Raw genomic sequence first — 25,187 nt, forward strand, 5'->3', positions numbered from 1 at the left:
GACCTGGGCCCCGGCACTTTAAGGAGCTTCGGAAAAGGAAAACGATAAATAAAATCGTATAGTTTTATTTTTATTATTTTTATTTGCTTGCTTCAAGTGTGCTTCTGTCTTAGAGCACTTCCCCAGCGTCACTGCTCCGGCTTCAGAAGCCGAACCCTCCCACGATTGATGTTCTTCCACTTTGCTGGACTACTGGCCGTGCTCTCACGTTGGCCCTTTTTTGCAAATATTTGCAATTTTTTGCTAATTTTTGCATTGGGTCACCAGAGGCTGGGGGCACCACAAGGCATTGCAGGCTCTGAGGAGCACCAGGGGGTTTAGAAGTATGAGAAATATGTTACATACGGGGAATATGTTGAATACGAGGGATATACTGAAGGTGAGAAATATCAAATATGAGAAATATGTTACATGAGGGTATGTATTCAGTATGGGAAATATATTGAATATAGGCAATATATTGAATATTGGAAAGATATTGAATATTGGAAATATAATCGATGATGGCAATATATCCTATATGGAAAGTATATCAAATATTGGAAATATATTGAGTATTGGAAATATAATTGATATTGGCAACATATCCTATATAGAAAATATATAAAATATTGGAAATATATCAAATATTGGAAAGATATTGAATATTGGAAATATAATCAATGATGGTAATATATCCTATATGGAAAATATATCAAATATTGGAAATATATTGAGTATTGGAAATATAATCGATATTGGCAATATATCCTAAATAGAAAATATATCAGATATTGGAAATATATTGAATATTGGAAATATAATCGATGATGGCAATATATCCTACATGGCAAATATATCAAATGTGAGGAGACTGAATACAGTGTGTTCACTATGATGAATATGAGCAATTCAGCGAATAAGGGAACCACAGCAAATCCCGTCCATATTTGCAATGCGTTTTGTGGACAACAGATGGAATATCGAGAGTATATTCAGGGAAATACGCTGAATATGAGAAATATCTTGGTGATGGCAAATAAACTGAATGTTGCAAAGATGCCCCAAGATGGGAAATAGGATGAACACGGGGAATTTATTGCAATAGCCACGCTGCGTAAGGTCGGAAAGGGCGGGACGGGCGGGAAGCGCCGATCCGCGCTGCGCGGCCTCGCGGCTCCGCGCCCACGTGCGCGGCGGCGCCTTTAAGGCGCGGCCCCGCCCCTTTCGCCTCCGCGGTGACGTCACCGCCCCTCGCCCCGGGGAAATCCCGCCCCGCGGTGACGTCAGGCGGCGGCGGCCCGGGGAATGACATCACCTGTGCGAGTGGCCGGCGGGCGGGAGCTCGCGCCGCAGTGTCCCCGCGCCGCGGCCCCAGCGCAGCCGCCGGGCGGAGGCGGAGGAGGGAGGAGGAGCGGGGCGGCCGCGGCCCTTCCGCGCCCCTCCGCCGGCCAGCATGGGAGCGGGCGGCCGCGCCGCCAGGTACGGCGAGGAGTCGGGGAGGTGGCGGGGGGGGGAGACACACACACGCGTTATAGCGGGGGGGCGGGTGCGGGCGCGTTGTCGGGCGCAGGTGGGTGCGCTGTGCGCGCGTTGTAGCGGGGGATCGCGCGGGGAAGGGGCGCGGGTGGGTCCCGCGCTGTGGCGGGGGTGGGTGGGTGGGTGCGCGGTACAGCGGGGGGTGCAGGCGGCTTCGCGTTGGGGGCGTTATAGCGGGGAGGGGGGTGTTTGGGAGGGGGTTGGGTTGGCTGCGGTGGGGTCTTGTTGCGGGGGGTGCGGCTTGACGGGGGGAGGGGGGTCGCGTTGTAGCGGGGGGTGCAGGTGGGTGGCACCGGAGAGCCGGGGGCGTGTTATGGGAGGGGTGAGGGGGGGGCTGCACTGGGGGGAAGGGACCGCGCTATAGCGGGGGGTGTAGGGAGGGGGCGCGCTGGACCAGCGGCACTTGGAGCGGGGAGATGCGAGGGAGAGCCCGGGGTGGGGGCGCCGGTACCGGCTGGGGGCACCGGGAGGCGCTGGAGCCCGGGCGGTCCGGGGGACATCCAGCCGCACGCCCCGGTGCCGGTCCCCGGGGTGAGCCCTGCGCCGTCCTGCGGGTGGGCTCGGTGTCCCGGTACCCGGGCGGTGCCCCGTGCTCCATCCCGCACCCCGGTGCCGGGGATGCGCTCGGTGCCTCGTGCTCCATCCCAAACCCCGGTGCCGGGGATGCGCTCGGTGCCGGGGATGCGCTCGGTGCCCCGGTGCCGGGGATGCGCTCAGTGCTCCGTGCTCCATCCCAAGCCCTGGTACCGGGGATGCGCTCGGTGTCCCGATACCGAGGATGTGCTCGCTGCCCCATGCTCCATCCCAAACCCCGGTACCGGGGGTGTGCTCGGTGCCCCGTGATCCATCCCAAGCCCCAGTACCGGTTCACCTTCTGCCCCCCCCGTCTTTAGAAGGCTGCCCTGTGTCCCTGCCGTGCTCTCTGCTCGCTGTCCCTTCCCTTTGTGTCCCCTCTTCCTGACCACGGTCCCACCGGGCGAGTGGGTGCTCAGTGTGAGGCGCTGAGCTGTGGGATGGGATTTGGGGTATTCTGGTGTCACCAGTGCTGGCAGGGAACAGCCAGAGGCTCGTGTCCCCGATCGGTGGCTTCTCTGCATCCCGGCATCCGCGTGCGCTGGAGATGCTCCGGTGGTGAAGCTGGTGTCGCTCCCGGAGCGGCAACGCTGGAGTGTGGATACCGGAGGAGATGTGGGAGCATCCCCGCAGCGCTGGCAGGGCGATGTCACAGCCTGGGGCTGCGTCCCCTGGGGTGCTGCCCTCACCCCACCACAAACACTGGTGGCACCTTGTCCTCCCCTCCAACTCCGGAGTGTTCGGGAAGTGGGTTTCGCTGTGTGGTGACCCGGTGACAGTGTCAGCAATGAGGAAGGGACTCGGGTCATCCCAAAGCTCCTGAAGACCCTGTGTTGGGGTGGGGGTCCCCTCCCCTGTGCTGGGGTGGCTGCACCAAACCTGCTGCTTCCGCAAGGTGCGGCTGGCGCCGGGGACCGAGGGACATCCCTGGGGTTGGCAACGGGTGGCTCCGTGTCCGCCCGGTCTCGGGGATTTCAGCTGAAATCCTGAGCCCCGGGGCCATCCTGCAGCAGCGAGCGCTGTCCCCGGAGCCCCCGTGTTCCCGAGGCAAAACTTGTCACATGGAGGGTGAAAAAAAGCATAAAAAAATAGTAATGATTAATTGTATTTCATCGGGAGGATCCCTTTCCAGTCCTTCCTGGGGAAGCAAATGGTGTAGATGTGGGATAAGGAGGAAAAAAATATATGCTGGTGAAGAGGTGACACCCGTGGGAGGAGAGTTGGGCTCTGCAGGGACGGGAGGTGCCTCCGGCGGGTGCTGCACCCTCCCGGGTGGGGACATCTCCGCTCTTCGGGCGTTTGCCCTCTCTGAGTCCTGGGAGGCTCCGCTATTGCAAAAACACTCATTGCAACCGGGAGGAAAAAGCAGTTTTGGTTGCTGGGTGATTCCAGCCCTTCCTCTGAGCTGGGAGACCCTGTGGGAGCAAGCGGGGGGAGCGCCTGGAGTGTCCCCTTGTCCCTTCCCCGGACAAACCCCCTGCTCGATTTGCAGGGAACGTTCCCCATTGCACTCGCCTTCTCCCGCCCGCAGCTCCCGTGCTGGCAGTGCTGCCTTGCAGCTCTGCTCGGGCAGGGACCTGCGTCCTGAGCAGCAAAACATTATGGATTTTTATATATATATATATTTTTTTTTTTTACCCTATAAAGCGTATTTTGGGGCTTGTGGACCTGCGCCAGGCTGTGACAACTCCTGATGGGGAGGAAAATCAAGCCGCCCCTGGGTCCCGAGCACGAAGGCGGTTGGGTTCGGCAGGGCAGGGTGCGTGCCGATGCGGGGACCCTCCTGCCAACTGTTAATTGTTCCCTGCCAGATCGACTTATCAATTAACGAGTTTGCTGGCACTCTCCTCCTCCTTCCTGTGCGTGGTAAGGGCCCATATTTCAAATGGGGGGGAAAAAAAAAGTCATAAATACTTTGAGTAATGCGAGAGGAGCTTCCAGCTGAAGCCGTGCCACTGAGTGATGGGGGGAGAGGGGACCCCGTGGAGCTGTTCATGCGCTTGGACGTGGGGCGATGGGGGCAGAAGGTCCTCGAGTCGTCTTTATCCTGGCGTTATCCTCACTGGCAGGAGGGAGTGGGGTCCTTCGTTTCCCCTGCTCTCTGGTGCTCACCGGGTTTTATAAATGTGAGTTTGGTAAATGCAGCATCGTCCTGGGGTGTCTCCTCCATCTCGCCCCGAGGAGAGCGGGTTTGCTTTGCCTTCTGTCCGGTTACTAAATAATCGCTGTGATGCTTTGCCTATGAGGGAACTGTGCCTTTGCTCTTTCTCCAGGAGGGCGGCTTCTCGTTAGGCCCTTAATTCTACTTTTGCAGGGGGAAGGTAGGAATGAGGGTGAAGAAACACCCGAGGTCCACCCAGGTGGGATGTTTGAGGAGATGACGTGGCCACACGGGGAAACCGAGGCTGGAGAGGGAGGTGGTGTTTGTGGTTCCTCACGGCATAGGAGCAACTCCAGCCTTGCCCGAAGGGCCGGGGCTGTATTTAGAGATGTCAAAGGTGGCTTTGAGGTGGGAGGTTGTCCCACGTGGTGCTGCTTTGTGGTCTCTAAATACAGCCCAGCGGTGGGTGGGGATGGATATTCCCAGGATGGGACCCGGCGTGGGGCGCGGGGACGGTCCCGTCCAGCTGCTCACCGTGGGGCAGAATAACTCAAGGTAGCAAATATGTGTTGAACTGTTTATCCACTTTCCCACGTGGCATCTGAGGGCGCGTGGGCGGCGAGTCGTCGTGATGGATGTGAGATATTGCTTGTGTCCTGCCCACCACCTATGGATTTCATGTGGACCTTCTCCGTTCCTAACTAAAACAGTTTTTCTTTTGTATTGCAGAGATAACAAAATTGCGAGTGTAGGATACGGAGATAAAGTGAAGCCAGATCTAAGCCAGGTCACTGTGGGTGGATGGTAGGAGAGAGGTTACTCCGTTGCATTAAAAAGATGCTGCTAAGGAGTTTAATCCACACTTGCTGAACTTTGAGCTTTAAACTCTTCTTATAAGAATTGATAAGAACATGCATATTATTCGTAACTCTCTCTCCAAAAAAAGGAAAAATCTGCAGATGACTTCAGTTAAATATTATTGCTTCAACAGCGTGAAAAACGTGCCCAGCTCCCTACTCCCAATAATCCCTTCCCGGCGCCGCTCCCTCCAGCCCTGAAGCTCTTTGCTGCTGCCAGTGCAGAGACCAGCGGGGCTGGAGCCCCGAGTCCTTCACTCTGTTCCCCAGAACTTTTATTTTCTGATATTTGCAAAATGAAGAAAATAGCCAGGCTGGGTGGGCTGTGAAGCTTCTAGCTAAAACAGTGTTGGTTTGGTTTTTTGTTTTTGTTTGTTTGGTTTTTTTTTTTTTCAAATTGTTGTCGATTTTAAGCTCGTAAACCCTGAAGTAGTAAAGCTCAGGCCAGCTTCCTTTCTGCAGAGTTTATTACACAATAAGCTGGAACAATCTGAGGACTCTGTTTGTTAGGCTCTTATTTTTGTGCTCTTGTCCCCTCTTTTTGATTGTTTGCTTTATAACTCGACGGATTTTTTTATTTTTTTTTCTTTGACATCAACCTAGCAAACTGGAAATTGTCTTTTTTCGTTTTCCCCATCTTTCAACTCATGAACTCTCTAGACTTCTGAGCCTGATCCAACATAATTTTCTTGGACTTTTTCTTTTCTAGCTTGCATATAATTTTCTTGGCTTAGCAGTTTCTTGAGCTTGGCGTTCCCATTGCGATAGCTGCCTGTGCTGTCGGGATATTCGCTGCTCAGCTGAACCAGCCCTTGCAGAACTGCGTGTCCTGCGCACAGAGCCCTTCGCAGGTGGCCACAGCATCATCCCAGAAAGGAATTTTCAGCCCGTGTTGCTCTCTTGACATCACTTGATGAGGAGCTGGTTGGGAGGTGTGAGTTAAAGAAACTTGATTGTTTTTTTATTAATGCGTGGAGCCTCTTGGCTGGTGTGCGGCTCCCACATGCTGGGTGCAGCCCTGAGGGAGCAAGAAGAGGTGCTGCCGAGGAAGAGGATGAATCACAGAACCCATAGGACGGGTCTGTGTGTCCCTCAGGGATGGCCAGGTGTGAGGTGTGGATCCTCAAAACTGCTTAGGGAATATAGACTCACAGAACAGTTTGGGTTGAAGGGCCCTTCCCAGCTCCCCCAGTGCCCCCCCTGCCATGAGCAGGGACATCTGCACCAGCTCAGGTTGCTCAGAGCCCCGTCCAGCCTGGCCTGGGATGTCTCCAGGGATGGTTCAGCCACCACCTCTCCGGCCAACCTGGGCCAGGCTCTCACCGCCCTCAGGGCCAACAATTTCATTCTATCCATCTTGAATCTCTGCTCTTTTAGTTTAAAACCATCACCCCTTGTCCTATCACAACAGGCCCTGCTCAAAAGTCTGTCCTCATCTTTCTTCTCGGCCCCTTTTAAGTCGAGAAAGGCCACAATAGGGTCTTCCCAGAGCTTCTCTTCTCCAGCTGAACTCCCCAGCTCAACCTGCAGTTTGCGCGGTGTCACACAAATAGGATCTGTGATAACGTCCATGCTCTAGTTCTCTGGCAAAATTTGCACGATTAAGAGCTGCTCTAGATTAGAAAGCAGATCTTAGTTTGTCTAAACAGGTTTAAAAACCTATCAAATTAAACTGGGCCAGGCGACTCATAAAATGTGCACACCTAAATTGGTTTAGCATTTGCATAAATCGGATTAGATCGGAGCTGTGGGATGGTTTAGGGCAGGAAGCCTGTGGCTGTTTGTGCCCAGCTCCTGGAGGTCTCCGCTCCTGCCGTGGTGTCGGGGCTGTTGGTGCAGAGCAGCAGCTGAATCGCTTGTTTCCAGCCTCGTTTCATGGGCGATGGCTTTGTACGGTGTGTACGGTGCTGGTTTACGTCCGACCAGAGGGTGCACTTTGGCTGCGACCTTGCAAGCAGCTGGGATGTCCCCACCTCAGCAGGGATGTCGTAACCGAGGAGGAAACCTGGAGGTCAAGTGGCTCTTCATGGCACAATTCAGGAGGTGAGACGATGGAGAGCAGACTTTAGGAATTATTTGCTCTCTCGGCTGCTTGCTGTTGTGTTCTGGGAGGTGGTGGTTTTACACATCCGATCAAGGGGTAAGTTGAGATACACCAGATCCAAACTTCACAGATACCCAAATTTTACATAATGCTGCTTTCGGGGTCTTTTTTTTTTCCCCTTTGGCGGCTGTTTGTGAGCAGCAAACACACGACGCGATGCAGAGTTAACACGTGTCACCACGTGCTCTGTTTGCAGGAGGCGCGAGGCTGCAGGCAGAGTGCTCTCGGTTTGTTTTGCTTGCAGCTGCTGAGCTGGGATTGCAAATAGGACAGAGAGGGAGGGCACGGTGGGCTGGCTTCTGCACGGCTTCTCAAAATGCAATAATCCCATCTCAGGAAAATAGCAGCCTCGCCTGAAATCCAGCGCCGTTTCTTTGTGTTGCTCAAGTCGTATCTCACCATCTCTCCCTCTGAGCTGTTACTTAGTTGTTTTCTTCTTCATGGTGTCCCTCTATCCAAATCGGTGTTGCTAGTAATTCTACAGATGATTTAAATCTGAAAGGTTCTTTTCTTCAAAGTCTCGATCGTGCTTCCCTCCATTTTGCCTTTGTGAAGGCAGCGGAGTTCAGACTGCCCGCTCGCAGTGCCGCCAATGCACGTGTGTGTGTGCGTGCATACATGCAAAACCTGCAGGAATTTGGGTTATTTTAACCTGATCTTCAGCTTTGATATCATCAAGTGTTCGCTCTGGTTCCTGTGAAATGTAGATGGGTGCCGCTTCTGGCTCGCACCGATCAAGGTTTCCCTCCTGCTGCTTCTTCCCTTTGTTCACCGTGTTGCTGTCGCTCACTTCCGATGGCTTTGACTCTTTCCCTCCGTTGGCTGCGAAGGGGAATTGGAAGCTGAGCAGCACTTTCCAGTTGCCACGTCAAGTGCCCGTGTCACCCCTGCCCGGTGCAGCTCAGGATGGGCAGAAGGCAAAGGCGATGAGCAGAAGGCAAAAGTGATGGGCAGAGCCGGGTCCTGCTGGGAGCTCCGAGGTGGAGCAGGCAGGTGGGGACCAAACCGTCCCTTCCTCCCAGCAGGAGGGGACATGCCCAGGGCAGAGGGGTGGCCCTGGGCAGGCAGGAACAGTGGTGGGGCGGATTTGGCATCAAAGCACATCTGAGGCAGTTCTCATGATGCTGTGGTTTCCACCAACAGATCATTGTCCCCTGGGGTTGTTCCTGTCCCCTCCAGGCAGCTAACCAGTGTACCCACCACCCCAGGAAACCTGGGAGAAGAGAAGAGGGGGCTGAGCATCCCCAGGAGCGCACAGGGTGCTGGCGGTGCCGTGTCCTGCCCAGGCACGACGTGGTTTGCCGACCACCCTGCAAAGAGCAGAGCGATGCTCTGGGAACCCGGAGGCGCCGGTGCAGGAGCGATGTGGAGGGCTGAACATCGCGATGGCCGCTACGTGGGGTTTGCCCAGTGCAAACCAGTTCTCAAACCAACTGATGTTTCTGGTCCCTGGCACGGGTGGCTGGCGGTGGCACTTTGCGCGGGACCGTCACGCGCCGCGATCGGAGCGGCACAGGAACCTCCGAGTCGCCATTTTATTTTTCTTAAACGTTTATGTATAACCATACACTAACCTATAAAAATTAGTTTAGGATGGCTGCCAAGAAAATCTCTGCAATGCCTTGTGGGTAACTCCCTGTGAATTACCATAAAAGCTGTAGTGCCGAGGCTGCCGTGGCAGTTGTGAGGATGCCAGTCATAACGCTCTGTATTTAAAATTCAGATGAACGTCTAATGCATTCGTGTCTGGATTGCAGCAGGTTGGAGCATTTCTGGCGTCCCTGCCCTGCACACTGCTGCACCCACTCTTGCTTTTTAATGACATCTCGCGCTCTTCCAGCGTTTCGCCTGGTTGCGAAGTGCAACAGGTAGCACAACGTGGGCCGGCCGCGCTGGGAGGGAGAGTGGTTTCTGATGGCTTCCTCCCAGGGGGGACCAACCTCCTGCTGCCATTGAGCCGGCGGCAATATTTCACCGAAGGGAGAAGCCGCTCCGTAACCCTTCCCCTCTGCATCCTGCACGAATGACGTCCTGTTTCCGAGGGCGCTCTATTGCTGGGTGTGTGGGATGCCGGGACTCGAATGCGCTGGAGTGAATGAAACACGGGTTATCCTGATGTCTGTGCAAAGGGGAAATCTCGCTGCTGTGCCAGGGAAGGCTGCGGTTCTCTGGTTGGCATTGCTGCTTTGCTATGTGTGCTAGGAAATATAAAGTGGTGCTGTTGCTGTGCCGCTGGTTTCCTGCGGAGCGGCGAGCCAAGGTGACTGCGGGTCTCCGGAGCGGAGCCGCGGTCCTGGAGATGCTCAGCTTGGTGTAGGAGGTGTTGCTGATCTTCTGCTGGGCATGATGGATCATTTCATTTAAGTTTTCCTGAAATATAGTATTCATCACGGTGTCAGTGTCCCACCTTCATTATAGCTGCCTGATAAACATCTCTAATCGGAGAGTGATCTCTCCGCCCTGCCAGAAGCCTCCTGGGGAGAATGAATAGATTTTTGGAGCTGGGAGAAGGTGTCTTGCTGATGTGTTCTGCTCTCCCACCCATCTGTGTGTGGAGATTCACTTGCATGGTTGATAAATAAAGCAAGAGGCAAATCTGGTTTTCCCAGGTTATATTGGCGGTGTTTGTACATGGCTGTTTCTATTCAGGGCTCTAAGATGGTGGTGGTTTGGTTGGAACCTGTGTCCCTGTTAGTAGCTGACAGCGTGGTTTTTGCCCCGGGGGTTTCTGAAGAGACCCTTAAACACAGCCGCTGTCCTGCCTGGCACTGGGGGGTTCAGAGTACCCGATGCAGCTTCACCCCCATGCACGGGGCAGCCGGGCTGCCTCGTCCACCCCTCGAGGGGTGAATTCCCAATGCTCTCCTGGCTGGATTTCGGCAGGAGGGGATGGAGCTTTCTTTACATCAGGGCTCACCGCCTCCCCGGTCCCCTGGCATGCAGAGCAGCCACGGTGGCCTCTGCATCCCCATCTTACAGCAGCTGGGGAGAATCCATCAAATTGCTGCTCGTCTCGTTCCTCTCCTAATTGGTTTTACCACCAAGGAAGGGCTGCTGTTTCCCGGAGGGCTCTGCCCTCCCTATCTAGTGCCCCGGGCAGACTGGTGCGCCCGGGCTCGGCTGCAGACCTTGGCCGCCCGCTCCAAAGTGAAGGTGATGTCTGCTGTGCCCGGGATGGAGTATTGTTCATCTCTGCAGCAGCGGGAGATGGCGGCTGCTGGTCCTGCTGCTCCGCTTCAGGGATTGTTGGCTGATCGTCCTCTGAGCCCCGTTTGGGAAGGACCCCGGAGGTTTTGGGGAGGCGGCTCCTGATCATCTCTGAGGTTTTGACCTTCAGCATCAAAATTGAAGCATCGTGAGTCCCCAGAAGCCTCGTCCGGACTTGAACTCCTGGGCTGCTCTTCTGGAAAGGACTTTTCTCTCTCTGCGTCTCCACTTGTGCCTCCGCTTCCTCCTCTGCATTTGACCCAGAACAAGCTGAATTTTCCTCTGGTTTGGGATTTCCTGTCACCTCTGCTCCCCTCCGGTGTCCAGGCCCTGAAACTCGCAGCCTGTTTCTGTCCTGCTGCAAAATTTGTCGGGGAGAAGAGTCCCCTCGGAATTTGGAGTCGCTGGACACCTGTGACACCGAACTGTGAGCCCTGGCTCTGCTTCGAGACCTGACCAGGGCAGCCAAGCAAATTTCCTGCTAATTCCTTCCTGGAAGAACTTGTTGCACCATGCTGATAAGAAGATTTATTTTTTCCAGGAGCTGAAAGAACCGGTTGGCACCCTCAGAGGATGAGGATGAACCCGCTGCCGTGCTCGGAGCGGAGCTGGGGCCGGGCGGGAGGCGCAGCGAGGTCCAAGGACGAGCCACCATCGCCGTGTGTCCTTCCAGCGTTGTCCCGCTGCCTTGGGGAGGGATGAGGAGGAAGCTCCACAGCCCCATCACATTTTGGCACCTCAATTTTAGCAGCCTGGCCTGCAGAAGCCTGTCTGGCGCTGCGGCGCGGGGAGTTTCATGGACTACATGCCGTTAAAGGCTTTGCTGCTGGTCCCGGTGAGGCCATCTGGGTTTTGAGAGCGACCACGGACCCCCAGCGCTCTCTGCATCTGCTCCTGAGCTGCAGGCAGCAGGATTTCAATGCGTTCTCCATCCATCTTTCCCTCTGCAAAGCAGCTTGAAAACCCCCGGGCTGAGCAGCTGCCCCAGCAGTGCCGAGGGCACGAGTGTCCCCGTGCTGGTCCTCCCAGCATTGGTGACACAGGGGACAGCACCGACAGCTTCAAGATGTGCTGGCCTAAAAACGGGTGTAAGGTTGCTCTGCAAAGAGGAAAAGTAGGGAGGTGGGGAGGAGCTGAAGTGTTTCTTAGAGAGGAGCGGGCATGAAATATTTAATGGCCCTCGCAGCTAAGGCTTCTAATCCTGGCTGCCTTGGGGAGGGAGCCGTGTGGGTTGTGGGTGCCCAGATGGGTGCCCGGCCTGGCAGAGGGCTGGATTTTGGGCTGCGTGAGGTGTAACGAGGAGGGGATGAAGAGGAGAGATGCAGCGTTCATGCTCGGAGGGGTGTTTACAGCTGGCGGGGGTATTCCCCGTCTAGGGGTGTGTGTGTGCGAGAACCCACCTGGGACATTGTCACCAGCGTCCTACCTGGTCCCCTGCCTTAGTTACCGGACTGTCCTCCCTCAGTGAGGATGTGTGATGTGGTTGGGGTGTCTGTGTCTAGGCGGCCTGGGGGACAGGACTGGGGAAGGAGAGGGACAGGCAGGTCACGTCTGCGCCATCCTCGCAGTTCAGCCCACAGAGCTCATAGGCTTAGATTTCGCTCTTAAAACCACCCAGAGCCAGGCTGTAATTAGGCTGTGTTGCCTCGTAACTGGATCTCCCAGCCCGCCGCTTTGTTCTTGGCGTACCCTTGACTTTTTCCAGCGTCTTTGGGCAAGTCGCATCCCTTTGCTGTGCCTCAGCTTTTCGTCCTCTGTCGTGCCTCTTGCAGGACAGGTGCCCTCGAGGCTGGGGCTGTTCAGCCGCATCTCGGGCAGCGCTTGCCCAGGAGCTTTGGTCTCCTCCGAGCCCTCTAAACCTTCTCACGAGGAGCCGTTACAAGTGACTCAGCTGCAGTTTCTCTAGGAAACATCAGAGGAGTTTGTGATGCTGGACTCAGTGTCTCATGCCAGGCCTCCAGAACACTCTACGGCATGCTCTAATCTTCAGAAAAAAATTAAAGCAAGACTTTCAACTTGGATTTTTCTTTGGAAGTCACTTTATTTTAAACCTACTTTTTTTTTTTTTTTTTTTCCTAATTAGTCTTTCGAGAGGCGAAAAAACGCATAACCTGAAATCTCGCTTATTTAGATAATTGCTGGGCTTGGGCCTTTTTAAGCCGCAAGGTCGCTGGGCCTCCGTCTCAGTGCCCTCCGTCAAGGCAGGACTCAAAGTGAGGGCATCAAATGGAGCTCTGTCTGTCCCTTTCTGTCTGTCTGCGCGTCTCTTGGCATCTGTTGCAGTCGCAGCCTCTGGAAAACCCGCCGGGTTTTGGGGACAGTTTGGGGCAGGTGGGCTGGGTGGCGGGTGGCAGCAGCCGGCGGCGCGGGGGCCGCTGCCGGGAAGGGGGCGGTGGAAGGGCCGCCGGGTGCCGGAACAGCCCGTGCGGCTCCGCTCGGTGCCAGCAGCTCCGCGCCACGGCCGCCCCCTCGCCCAAGGACACGTGGGAGCTTTGGCGGCGCCCCGTGCTGGGGGTGGCAGCTCCAAACCGCCACGAGGCCCTCCAGGCCCCGTCTGCCCCGTGGGTGCTGCAGCAACCGGGCGCTGCTCGGCCCAGTCTGACCCACGTCGTGTGTTGCTGCCCCGGGCTGTGTCTGCTGCCTGGGTCAGGCCCTCCCGGCAGCGTTCCTCCTGGTTTTTGGTTTTTCAGTGTGTTCTGGAGGCACACTGGAGCGGCAGGCCTGCTCTGCGTCTCCTCGGGCAGGGAACCTGGGGAAGAGAAGGTTACTCCCTCTCAAGGAGATCTTAGCAACGCTTATAAATATCTCAAGGGTGGGTGTTGGTTCACCGGCGCGTGCTGGACTTTTCCCTGCTCCTGATGGGATACAGACAGGCTTTGCGGTGCCTCTGGTGCTGTGTCCTACCCAAATGGCAGATCACAGAACCATAGAATGTCCTGAGTCGGAAGGGACCCACCAGGATCATGGAGTCCAACTCCTGTCCCTGCACAGGACACCCCACAGGTCACACCGTGTGTCTGAGGACGTTGTCCAGTCTCTTCTTGAACACTGTCAGGTTGGGGTTGTGACACAGCATCCCAGCATGTCAGGGGTTGGAAGGGACCTCGAAAGCTCATCCAGTGCAACCCCCCGCCGGAGCAGGAACACCCAGCTGAGGTTACACAGAAGGTGTCCAGGCGGGTTGGAATGTCTGCAGAGAAGGAGACTCCACAACCTCCCTGGGCAGCCTGGGCCAGGCTCTGGCACCCTCACCGGGAAGAAGTTTCTTCTCATATTTAAGTGGAACCTCCTGTGTTCCAGTTTGCACCCATTGCCCCTTGTCCTATCACTGGCTGTCACCCAGAAGAGCCTGGCTCCATCCTCCTGACACTCCCCCTTTACATATTGATCCCCATGAATGAGTCACCCCTCAGTCTGCTCTTCTCCAGCTCCAGAGCCCCAGCTCCTCAGCCTTTCCTCATAAAGGAGATGCTCCTCTCCCTTAATCATCTTCATTGCCCTGGGGAGCCTGTTCCAGTGTCCAGCACCTCTGGGTGAAGAACCTTTTCTCATGTCCAGCTGACCCTCCCCTGGCTCATCTTCTGCCATTCCCTGGGTTCTGTCACTGTCACAGAGAAGAGCTCAGCCCTGCCCCTCCTGCTCCCCTGCTGAGGAAGCTGCAGCCCCATGAGATGCCCCAAGTGGCCCGAAGAAAAGCCCTTTGGCTTTGTCATTGTTGCATTTACCGTTTGCTGTCAGGCACCCAAGGGCTGGTCTCTGTCCCCCTGGGACGCAGGGAGCTGCTCGGGATGTTCCTGAGCTCACGTTGTCCCACAACCAAAACCCTCCCGCCCTTCTCTGGGGAGGGATTTGCGGTGGGTTTTCCACCCGGGCAGATGCTGGCATGGCTGTTTCTCGGCTCTTGGGCTGGATCTCCCATCGTGCACATTGATTATTTATTCTTTTTAGTTGCAAGGCCTTGGCTGAGTGGTGTGGCTGGTTTTTTGCCCCGGCGAGTGCAGGAGCAGAATGAGCCCTGTGTTCCCTGGAGCACCAGGCTGGCAACTGGGGGGTGTGGGCTGGTGGCCCCCGTGTCCCCAGCGGTGACAGTGGCCCTGTCTGCCCCAGCCCCTTCCCTTCGACCAAGCTCTCGGAGAGCCTCTCCCGACCTTTCCAGCTCTGTGCCCTCAACTGCCACCAAGTGACACGGTGACATTTCACGTCTTGAATGGCTGAGCAATTTCATAAAGAAAAAGCCAGCAGAAATGAAACGCTTTGGCTTTTTGTGTCCGACAAATTGGATTTCTTAACCTGAAGCTTCATCTGTCAGCTGGTGGGACCCCTTGGGATGGCAGAGGATGGGACGGGGTGGGACAGGGAGGGAACGCGCAGCTGGGATGCAGGGAGGAAGAGGAGGGAACGGTGTTACACAGCAGTGTGGATATTTGCATTTCTGGAAGTCTCTTTGGGAAAGGTGGGTCTTTGCATCAGGCACGGGACAACTGGGCTACCGGTGCTGCAACCCAGCCCGTTTGAGGTGGCAATTGCTGTTTCTCCCTCCCAAGGCAGGAGAAGCAGAGTCTTCACCTCCCTCCATCAATTAGGTGATGCTACCATACCCTAATGTACCGCAGGGCACACGTGTGTGTGGAGAGGGAATTTCCTTTGTTTGGGGGCTTTGCTGGATAGCTCTGTTCAGACTGAATTCAGGTCTGAATAGATAGTTTGTTCAGGCTGGATGCGAGGAAGAAATTGTTGGCCCTGAGGGTGGTGAGAGCCTGTCCCAGGTTCCCAGAGAGGTGGTGGATGAACCATCCCTGGAGACATCCCAGGCCAGGCTGGACGGGGCTCTGAGCAACCTGAGCTGGTGCAGATGTCCCTGCTCATGGCAGGGGGGGCACTGGGGGAGCTGGAAAGGTCCCTTCAACCCAAACTTGTCTATGATTCTATGATTAGTGCAGTCTAACCCTGCTCTGGGGATGGGCATGAGGAATCCTGAGTCCCTGGAGACTTAGTAAGTTGCTGCCCTCCCCTTTTCCATTTTTTCTAAATTGAGAAATTAAAAGAAAGAAAGAAAGAAACCAGAAAAGGCTCCCCATGCAGCGGGTGGGCGAGCAGAGCCAGCTCCCTGCCGAGCTGTCCTGAGCAGCAGCCACCGCTGCCCTGAGGCTTTGGGGACCCAGCCTGGCGCTGCTGGCAGTGCTGGAGCCGCTGTCCCCTCACTGTGACACGGTGCTGCTGCAGCTCCCTCCGTCCACAGTGTCTTTCTCAGCCTTGCCTCTCCCTGGTGATGGTTTTGTCCCCAGTCCTCGGTGCGCTGGGGTTTTCTGGTCTCGCTGGCTGCTCAGCAGGCTCTGGGGTGCCTGCAGGCTCTGGAAGCCTCTCCAGTGCTGCTCATATGGAAAACACTCGCAGTAACCACAAAGAATGGAGATGGTGCTTAAAAGAACGACACAAAAAGAGGTCATCTGTAGGGGCCTATGGAATGGGGATATTGAAGCCGCCTCACGTGATTTCTTCTGGGGTTGACTTGAAACTCCTTCCCCTGAGCCCCAGGGCTGTGTTTGTGCAGCAGAGCTGCGCAGACGTCCCATCCCGCGGATGCCGTGGGACCGGTGGGTGCTCCCTCCCGCCGGGAGATCACGGCCAAAACACCCGGCTGGCAGCCTCAGTGGTGTTTCCTCGGGAGGGCTGATTAACCCTGGTTTTTTTGGTCGTACGGGTCCTTGTGCATCAGCTGCTGCTTCGGGCGCAGTCCCACAGGAGGGTAAAACGTGAATCCCGAATCCTGCACAACTGTGGCCGCTGGGACGGGAGAGGAGCGTCAGGTGTGACACAGTGGGTGCTTGAGCTGGTCCCAGCTCGCTGCTGACCTCAGAGGGCTCCAGGAGAGCTCAGGGATGTGTCCAACATCTTGCTTGGGTGTTGGAACAGGGTTGGAGGGCTCAGCAAGGCGCTGCAGCACCACAAGCTGCTGCCTGGTATCTCCCGGCACTGTGCTTTTGCAGAAGAGCTGTTAGAGAAACGCCTTCAAAATAAGGTTCCAGATGCGCATGTTGCAGTTTTTTCCATCCTAACATCACCCAGAAGATCCCCACCACCCCAAGCATCAGGGACGTGCAGCAAAGTCCGAGGCCAGGACTGTGTTTGAGGCCGAGGTGCCCAAACCCTCCTGGGCTTTAAACAGAGCAAAGCTTGGGCACAATGGGCACAAGCCCCCCGGGAACGTGGCTGCCAGAAGATACCCGATGGGTGGAAAATCCCTTTATTCAGTTTTCTCGTGTCTCAAGTGCAAGTGGGAGACCTGGACCCGGCTCTTTCCCAAAGTGGAGAAAAGGGCTGAAACCTTCTGCCCGGGCGCCGGTGCCATGGATGCGTGTGGCATGTCCTCCCGGCTCTGTCGTCTCGATTTGAGGATTTGATGCATCCTGCTGTTTAAAAATAAATAGCTAGTTATTTTGGGCCAGGGAGACAAACAAATCAAGAGGCCAGTGATTTCTTCAATCATCCTGCGTGCCGCACAGGGGAAAAATTAATAAAGTACCTGCCAGCCCCAGAAGCTATTTGTTAAAGCCAACGATAATGATGGGCAAAATTGAGTTCTGCTTATGATGGGTTTGCTCACGCTCCTGCGCTCCCGCTCCCTCTCCAAGACATTGCCGTTCCTAAGAGCACCGTGGGGGAGAAGGAGATATTGATCTGTGATCGGGTCTGAGCTTTACCAGCGTTGGGAAGAGCGGCAACCTCTCTCCAACCTCTCTGGGGACTCGCTTGTGCTCTGAGAATTGGGTCCTTTTAAGTGTTTTGGGATCCAGGAGAAATGTGGATTATCCATGCAATCTCCGCCCTGTGGATATTGCTCATTTCTTAGTGAGTTTGGGCCCCTGGAGGCTTTTCAGGGCTTTGCAGAACCTGCCCAGCGTGCGGCTGGTGAACGCGGCTGTGTGTGGTGGTGGCTGTGGGATGCTTGGGAGCAGGATTCATTCTCTGCTTTGCTGCAGACCAAGGGAACGCTGTTTTTCCAGTTCATTCCTCAACTTTCTCATCTGTGAAATGGGCAGACGTAGAGCCGTCCTTCATCAGGAGCCCAGGGCTTGTTGTGGATCCATGAGGTTTCCGCGACAACCCTGAACTGGAGAAGACCAAGCTTTCCTTGGGCTGCTGATAACTTGCCCAAAGAAGTGGCCAACATCACCCGCCTCCTCAGGGCTGTTGGCTTCTCTGTGTTTGCCCTCCAGAGGTTAACCAAAAAAACATTTGGCTTCTGACATTGAGAATAAAACACCACATGGTGGGAGCATCCAGCACCTCTTGATTGCAGAGCCAAAGGTGTAGGAAGGTTGGATGAGCCTCTGGGTCTTGTTGCCATCCAGCTGCTGCCGGTGGGTCTTCCCAAAACTTTCCTCCTGATCAACTTATTTCAGGAATATTTTGTGCCAAAGGTGATAACAGTGCAGGATCTCACATCAAGAGCGATGAGGGGTCTGTCCAGCTGGGAGATGGGGCTGTTCATTGACTGCTTTGGTGCTGTGTGTGTCCTGCGTTGCCCCGGTGGAAGATTAGCTGTGGTGTGGCCATGAGAGTAAGACCCAACCCCAAATACTGGTGTGGAGGCCGGAGGGAAAGATGAGCGAGTGAAGGCTCATATCCCACAGCAATATGGACAGAGGTCTCTTCGAGAGGTGATCTGAGAAGGAAAAGCTTTTTTCCTCCCAGTTTTGGTGATGACCCACCCTGAGTCTTGAGCTCTTTTGGCAGCAGAGATGCTGCAGACAGCGTTTGCCGCTCCGTGTTTTGGGTTTTTTGGTGATGAATGTTCTCCTCCCCCACAAAATACCCCCCTTCAGGCTGCTTTCATGTTCAAAGCGAGAGGAACGTGGCTCCTCCTGCTAATGAACCTTTGCTGGTTGCCCCGGCTCGTGGGTGGGTGTGAGGAGCAGATCTGGATTTAGCTCAACGCTAACGAGGCTTTGGGAAAAGTGGGGGGAAAGTCCCTTTGGAGTTTACTGTTGCTGTGAGACGCGGGCTCTGTGGCTGGAGTTAGTGGGGAAGGTGTCCATGAGGTGGTACCAAGTGGCCCTTGAGCTGAAGGTGAGCTCCACGGGGGTGGGTGAAGCTCCCACCCCACTTACCGGGTGGCTCACAGGTCCCATCGTGGCACCGAAGAATATTTAAACCAAGAGTTGATCTACATCCAGAGCATTTAGATCAGTTGCGTGTTTAAGCTGCTCGTGTTGAGCTCCTGGGAGCCCATGGACCTGTGGTCAGTGGTGTCTCACCATGGCCCTTTCCAGCTGAGTTTGTGTTGGGGTTCTGCGTTCCCTTGTACCTGTGTCTCCTGCACCCTCTTTGCAAGCAGAGCAATACATGGATTTTTTAGTGAAAAACCATTAGTCTGCAGTGATGGCAAATGAACTCAAATGGCACTGCTTTTGGAGGAGCTGAGAGATGATCTGGTTCACGCTGGGTACAAGCAATGGGGTGAATCCTACATCTTGTCCTCAGGCTCTAGGGGCCCGTTTTCATCTCGGGGTGGTGGGTCTGAGACCGAACTACCCCAAGGACCCTCCAAAGGGTGGTGGGTTGGGGCTCCAAGCTGCAGGGACCTCACCAAGAACACTCACCCCTGCGAGCGGCTCGGGCCTTCGCTGGCACAGAAAAGACAAATTAAATAAACATGCTTGATTGCTTAAACATTTGTTTTTTAAATTAGCAGCAGCTTTTTTATATTAAAGTATGTGGATATGCTGCTGGGGAACACTTTAGCAAGTTGGTTTTTTTTTTCTTCCTGGTGCTACTTTTCCAGAGTGATTCCTGATTTGAAAACCAAATGCAAAAATGCAGGCCAAGTTTGAGGTTTAATCCTGCAAGAGATGTCGATGGGAAGAAACTGCGCTGCTTGGAGCCGTGGGGCCCTGTTGGGATGTGTGATGAGATGGGCCCCGAAGGCAGCGTCGTTTGCAAACCGCGCCTGGAGAAAAGGTCTGTGAACAGCTCGGAAGGGGCTCCATGAACGTCCACAGCTTCTCAGGAAAAGTTTTAGTGACCTAGGAATTGTCGAAATGTTGAAACCGCCTGCAGGGAGGTGTTTGGAGATGCTGTATATGGGAGTTAAACGGTTTATGCGCTCACAGGGGCGTGGATCTGCAGCCCTTGTGCCGTGGTCTAGCTGAGCTGGGCTTAGGGACCAGTTGGGCTCAGGTTTAGTGTCCTCCCCTCCGTGCGTGGCACGGTGGGTCACCCTGTGCCTCTGGTTTTGTTCTTACTCTTTGGTCCTGTTCAGATGGCAAAGAGACATCCTGGTGTGAGGGTTACAGCTTGGTTGGCGTTACAGGAGAAGAGGGGTTTAGATGCTGCTTTAATAGTAACCAAGATTGCCAAATAGCATCTCTGGGAAGGCAAAATGCAGCCAGAGAGATGCTAATGCTTCGTGTTGACCTTGCTTGAAGCATGTGGAGGTTTTGCTGTTTCCATGCGCTTGTTATCGGTCGCCTAAAATAGGATCTGTCCAAAAAATAACGCCGAGAACTGAGCGGGGATGGCTGGGTGTGTACCTGTGGGAGCAACGCTCCTGCTGGGGCTCCCCGGCTGTGGTGGCATTGCAGATTAAACTGCACTCCTGCAATCTTAGAAAAAATATAAATAGAGTTCCCACAACCCCGCTGCTTTTTGTGTCATCCCCCCTGGGTTGTAGCAAAGCTCCCGGCAGCTGGGGCCGGCGGGAGGACCCTGGGCTGGCGCTGGTCCCTTTCCCTGTGCATGGACCTCAGGCCACATCCTTAATTTCTTAATTAATGGATGCATCCCACATGAGCGCAGCTGCAGCTCGGCTGCGATCGGGTCCGCGCGGGGAGGGGGATGCGGGAGGGGATGCTGCTCCGCACCCTGGCTCCGTGCCCTTCCTAACGGCGACCAGCAGCCGGGTTGTTGTTGTTGTTGTTTTCTTTTTACATATTAGAGGTTTAATAAATGGAATTAAATACTGTGAAACTTAAGGTAATTAAATGTGGAAGCAGAAGGAAAAAAAAAAAAAATCGTAAAGCATCCTCTCCAGGAAACTAATAGGCTCCATGCCTCCTTATCTTAATGATTTTCATAATTTAGCTGAATGCAGAGATAATGGATCTGATGAACCTTTCTGGAGCTAACTTTAGATTTAATGGGCTTCTTGCTGGAGAGCGGGGTGGGGGAAGGTGCAATCAATGCGCTTGAGGAGGGAGATAAGAGCAAGAGAGGCTGAAATAAACAGCCAAACGGGTTTTCCGAAGGCTTGAGAGCTGTTGCGTGTCCGCAGTTGAGTGTTCCATCCTTCCCACCTGGAATTCACCTCGGAAATAATTGTCAGAGGCCATGTGATTTCCTGCGGCACTGCCAGCGGGTTTTGCCTTTCTGCACAACCTCTGACCCTCGCGGGGACGAGGGAGCCGCAAAGCCGGGATCATCTGCATTAATCTGGTCTCATTGAGGCGGGATCAGTGAAACCACCTCGCAGATTCACTGTATTATGGAGCAGATTGAGGGACTTAGAGAGCAAATTTAATAAATATCATTTCGATATTACTTGGCAGAAAAAAAAATAAAAATCCACTGAGTGGCTGATGTGGAAGCACCCTGTGAAGGGTGGTTGTAGGGACGCGATGTGTTTGTGGAGCTGGGCAAGAGGGGATGGGGAAAATGCTGAATGTTGACGTGGGGTGGGGGGAACGGGAGGAAAGGACATCCCTGGGCCAAGCGCTGGGTCCCAGCAGCACGTGCAAAAGCAAGTAGGGCTGAGCGTGCTTGGGGAAGGGGCGAAGTGGATGTTTGCGAAGGGATGGAGATGGGACCTGCGCCTTCGGTTCCTCTCTGGTGCAGCCGTGAGTCTCCCGCTGGCTCCTCGGCTCTGTCACAGTTTGCACAGGGCGCTCCGGCTGATTTAGGAGCAGGGCAGAGATGCCGAGGTTGAGCCTGGACCCGAAGCGGCTTTGCCATGTGGGTGCAGTGACGACTGCCCACGACATAGCCCCAAAGTGACACCCGGGGCCGAGGCAGCACCCTCTACGGACACTGCGAGTGGCTTTACATGTGGCGGTGAAGCTGTTTGGATTTTGGTGGGGTTTTTTTTTGCAGGCAGCTATTTGAAATCAGCAGCTGCCATGTGGGTTTGTGTTTGCTTTGTGCCGGGAAGGTGGCACGTCCAGGGAGGCTCTGGGGGTCCTGGGACAGCTCCAGGTTTGGGGGTCCCGTGGTGTGTGTGTCTCAGCGCTCCCTGTATTTCCCAGGGGAGTCTCTGAGCTGTGCTCTGACATGCCCGGAGCCTCTTTGGGAGCTCTCCAGTAGAAAAAACAGCTGTCGGAGCAAGCCCAGGTCATGAATGGGGGGACATGAGATGGGTGCTGGCACCTGGGGTGCCTGAGCGTGACCTGGGGAGCAGGGCCGGGCACTGTCCCCATGGGCTCATCTGCATGCTGCAGCCGAACAAAACCCTGTCCCTGCGGCCCAGGGAAAGCTCCAGCTGCAAAGAAAGTGATTGCAATGGGAAAACCCAAACCATTTCTTGCAGGGCTGGCTGTGGTGAGCGAGGTTTTGGCTGTGCCGGGATCTGGGGACGTGGCGGGATCGTGGATCTCCCCGAAATGCTGTGGCGCGGGCAGCGTGCCCTCCTGCACCCAGCACCCGCGGCAAAGGTGCAGCCGGGGGGGCTGGTTCAGCTTTGTCCCTGGCAGGACCCCCTGCCTGCTGCAAAAACACTTGGGTTAGGAGAAACGTGTGACCTCTTGCTAACCCCCTTCTCCTCTCGCTCTGCAAGATGTTAAAAAGGAGGGGGGGGGGGAAAAAAAGAAAAGAAAAAAAGAAAAAAAAAAACCCCGCACTGTGGCCAATCCAAGGAGGGTGAGAGCCGGGGACCATATCATTAAAATGCTAAAAATGAGCGTGCTGAAAACAGACACAATTGGGTATTTAAAGCTCTGAATGAAAAGAGTGTGTGTTAGCCGGCTTGCAGAGAGCCGGTCTCCCAGAGCCCTTGGAAAATATGTGGTCAAGCCCGCACCATTAACTTTTTATTTCTGGTTTGTAAAGTAGCTGTGAAATCCCGGGGGGGCCCGGACCCCACGTCCCTGCCAGGCCCGGGGACACCCGTGCCCTGCGGAGCGGTGGCTTTGCCAGTCGCTTGAAGTACATGGGGCAGCCTTTTGCTGGCCTGCAACGATCTTTATCCCAAAATGTGTCGCTTATCATGGGGACTTGTGTGGCCCCTGTGTCCCCATGTCACCAGGGACCCCTCTGCCACCTCGGGTGGGATTTGCAGCAGCCGGTCGCTCGTGGGCTGCGTGGATGGAGGGGCCAAGCGGGAAGAAGCTTCAGCGCCGCCCCAAACCAGCCACAAATTGACTCCTGGGTGAATCACCCCAAAGTCACTTCAGGGCTGTTGCATCATTTGTTTGCAGCTCCTTCAAACTTGGGGGTTGCTGGAGGCGCCAGCTCAGGTGCCCGGGGCTGTACCAAGCGATGTGAGGTCCTCCAATGGTTTGTGGTGCCTCCTTTTTTGTGGAAATGTGGATTTTTTGCAGCCGCACTCAAGCAGGGGTTCGCCGCAGCCCAGCTCGTCCCTGGGTGCAGGTTGTGGCCCGTGCTGAGCTGCAGGTTTTTTAGCCGGGCGCAGTGTGCACGAGGGTGTGCACGGGGTTATTTCCCTGCACGTACGCGAGTTTCCCGCGTCTGCTTGTGCAGAGAGATCTGTGTGGGTGCAAAGTGCCCCTAAAACATCTCCTAGGGCAAGTATTAACTGCCAGGCTGGGCTTAGCTCCAGCAGGCAGGAACAGATGAATCAGACGCTTAATGGTAAAATCAAACCTCTCAAATTATTAAAAACAACCCAGCTCCAACGGGCTCCTCTCTGCTGTCCGGGGAGCCCCAGTGAAAGGGAGCGAGAAGGGATTTTTTTTAAACCAAACTGGGGTTTTTGAGCCCCCCTGCCCCCATATCTCCTGGCTGGCAGCCTCTCGAAGGGGAAGTTTTACCCCGCCTCCCGCGCTCTCGGATGTCAGGTTGGCAAGAAAAATCCCATCTGTTTTCAATCTGGATCCTCACTTCCATCCACCCAGCCTTTCTCCTCCCCACGCTCCCCCGCTCCCAGCCCCCAGAGCTGGCGTGCGCGCCAGGCAGGCCTTGCTGATGCTTTATTTTTTATATATATATTTTTTTTCTTCTCCTAAAAATGTACGTGGCCTCCTTTGCCCCCCGCGTCCCCCCCGTCTCCCAGCACATGCTCCAGCGCGGCCCTTTCCGTGCTGGGGCTGCCAAGAGCCTCTCTGTGCTCAACCCGCTGCACTCGCTGGCTCGCAGAATTCCCAGATGACCGAGGGTTTTCAACCCCGAGCTTTCAGGAAAAAAAAAAAAAAAAAAAGGGCAAAATATCTCCTTGTGAAGAAAAAAAAAAACCCAACAAAATAGCCAAATGGGGAGGGAAGGAATTTTGTTGTGACTTTTTAAAATTTTATTTTATTTTTTTTCTGTTTGGGGGTTTTGTTTGGTTCCAGCTTCTTGGTATGATTTGGAAAAGAGCAAGTACAGCGTGTTTTGTTCATGCCTGGAGATAACAGAGCTGCTCTGAAATCCTATATAGAGTCAATGCAAAGCCACGTATGTAGCAATCGTGATAGCCTAATCTCTCTCTGAAGAAACCCTTTTGTTGCACACCCCCTCTCGCCTTTCTCTTCTCTGTCCTCTCTTGCTGCGTTTATGTCTTATTTAAACTATAAAGTCCTCAGGCTAGGAATTACCTTCTCTCTTTACAGACGGCTGCAAGAGCTTTGCACGTCTGTGGAGCTCCATGAAAAATAAATGAGAAGGTTGTGGCTTTTGTTGTTGGCTTTTCTGCCTTTTTCTTTTTAAAAAAAAGTGTTTGGAGGTGAGAGTTTATCTGATGGTAGAGCCAAGCCCAAGGGAGCAGGGACCCTGTGAGCACTGTTGGGTTTTGCATTGCCGAAAATCTCCAGGCGCGGGGTTAGCCCAGCGGCATCGGGCTGACGTGGGACCACTCGAACCCCCCCGTGGCCGGGGTTTTGTGCTCTGGATGAGCTCTGGGGGCTCGGGGGGGCCCCGAGTCCTGCTTGGGTGGGATGTGCTGAGGGAAGAGCTCAGCTGCGCTGCCTCAGTTTCCCCTTCGGGCAGGAGCGGCCGCCCTGGGAGGGGTGAGTTAATGCTGGCGGGGCGGGGGGGAGCTTTTGCTTTTTATTTTGGGGAGTCCTGTGAGGACTGCGTTGCATCTGAGGGGACCCCAAAGGGACCAGATGGGGTGGATGGGCCCTAAAGGACCAGGCAGCACTCCAAGCCCGGCCTTGGGGGTGCCCTGAGTGACCAGGCTGGGCGGGGGGACCCCAAGGCCAGGCCAAGGGGGGGGGGCCCAAAGGTTCAGCTCCAGAGTCCCCGCGGGGGGGAACCGGCCACGGGGGGACCCGGACCCGCCAGGCCGCGGCGCCTCCCCCGGCCCGGGCCCCTCGCCCCCTCGGGCCCGCTGCCCCCTGAGCTCGCCCGGGCCCCGCCCCGGCCCCGCCTCCCTCGGCCGGGCCTCGCCGGGCTGCTCGGCGGGGTCGCGGCGCCCGTGGGCCCGGAGGCGCCGGGGCCGCCGATGCCGAGGGCGGCGCGGGTGGGACGGCCGGTCCGCTCCCCTCCCCTCCCCTCCCGGTAAGTGGCCGTTCCGCGCCCCTCCGCCCGTCCCCCGGGGGGGGGTTCTCCCGCTGCGGAGCCGAAACGAGACTCGGAACAGTCGGTCCGATTTATTTTGAAATATTATTTTTTGTCCCTCGTTTTGAAGAAGAGGAACCGACCCTCCCCTGGTGGCGCCGTCCAGCGCGGCTGGTGATGG

At 55.3% G+C, this 25,187-nt stretch overlaps 1 protein-coding gene across 12 annotated transcripts in view; it reads left to right on the plus strand.

Moving 5' to 3' along the window:
• The first annotated feature begins 1,288 nt into the window (after positions 1-1,288).
• Positions 1,289-25,187, plus strand: part of PTPRS (protein tyrosine phosphatase receptor type S) — a 148,143-nt gene continuing 124,244 nt past the window's right edge. For 9 of the 12 annotated variants that reach the window (XM_065652381.1, XM_065652386.1, XM_065652389.1 and 6 more), the window contains exon 1: positions 1,289-1,461. The gene's annotated coding sequence lies outside the window, so the exon portion shown is untranslated. Of the gene's footprint in view, positions 1,462-19,302; positions 19,322-23,943; positions 23,963-24,893; positions 25,007-25,187 lie in introns of those variants that run through there. The other 3 variants (XM_065652383.1, XM_065652384.1, XM_065652382.1) reach the window with 3 other exon arrangements.

The sequence above is a fragment of the Caloenas nicobarica genome, chromosome 27 (assembly GCF_036013445.1).
Source record: "Caloenas nicobarica isolate bCalNic1 chromosome 27, bCalNic1.hap1, whole genome shotgun sequence".
Taxonomy (NCBI): domain Eukaryota; kingdom Metazoa; phylum Chordata; class Aves; order Columbiformes; family Columbidae; genus Caloenas; species Caloenas nicobarica.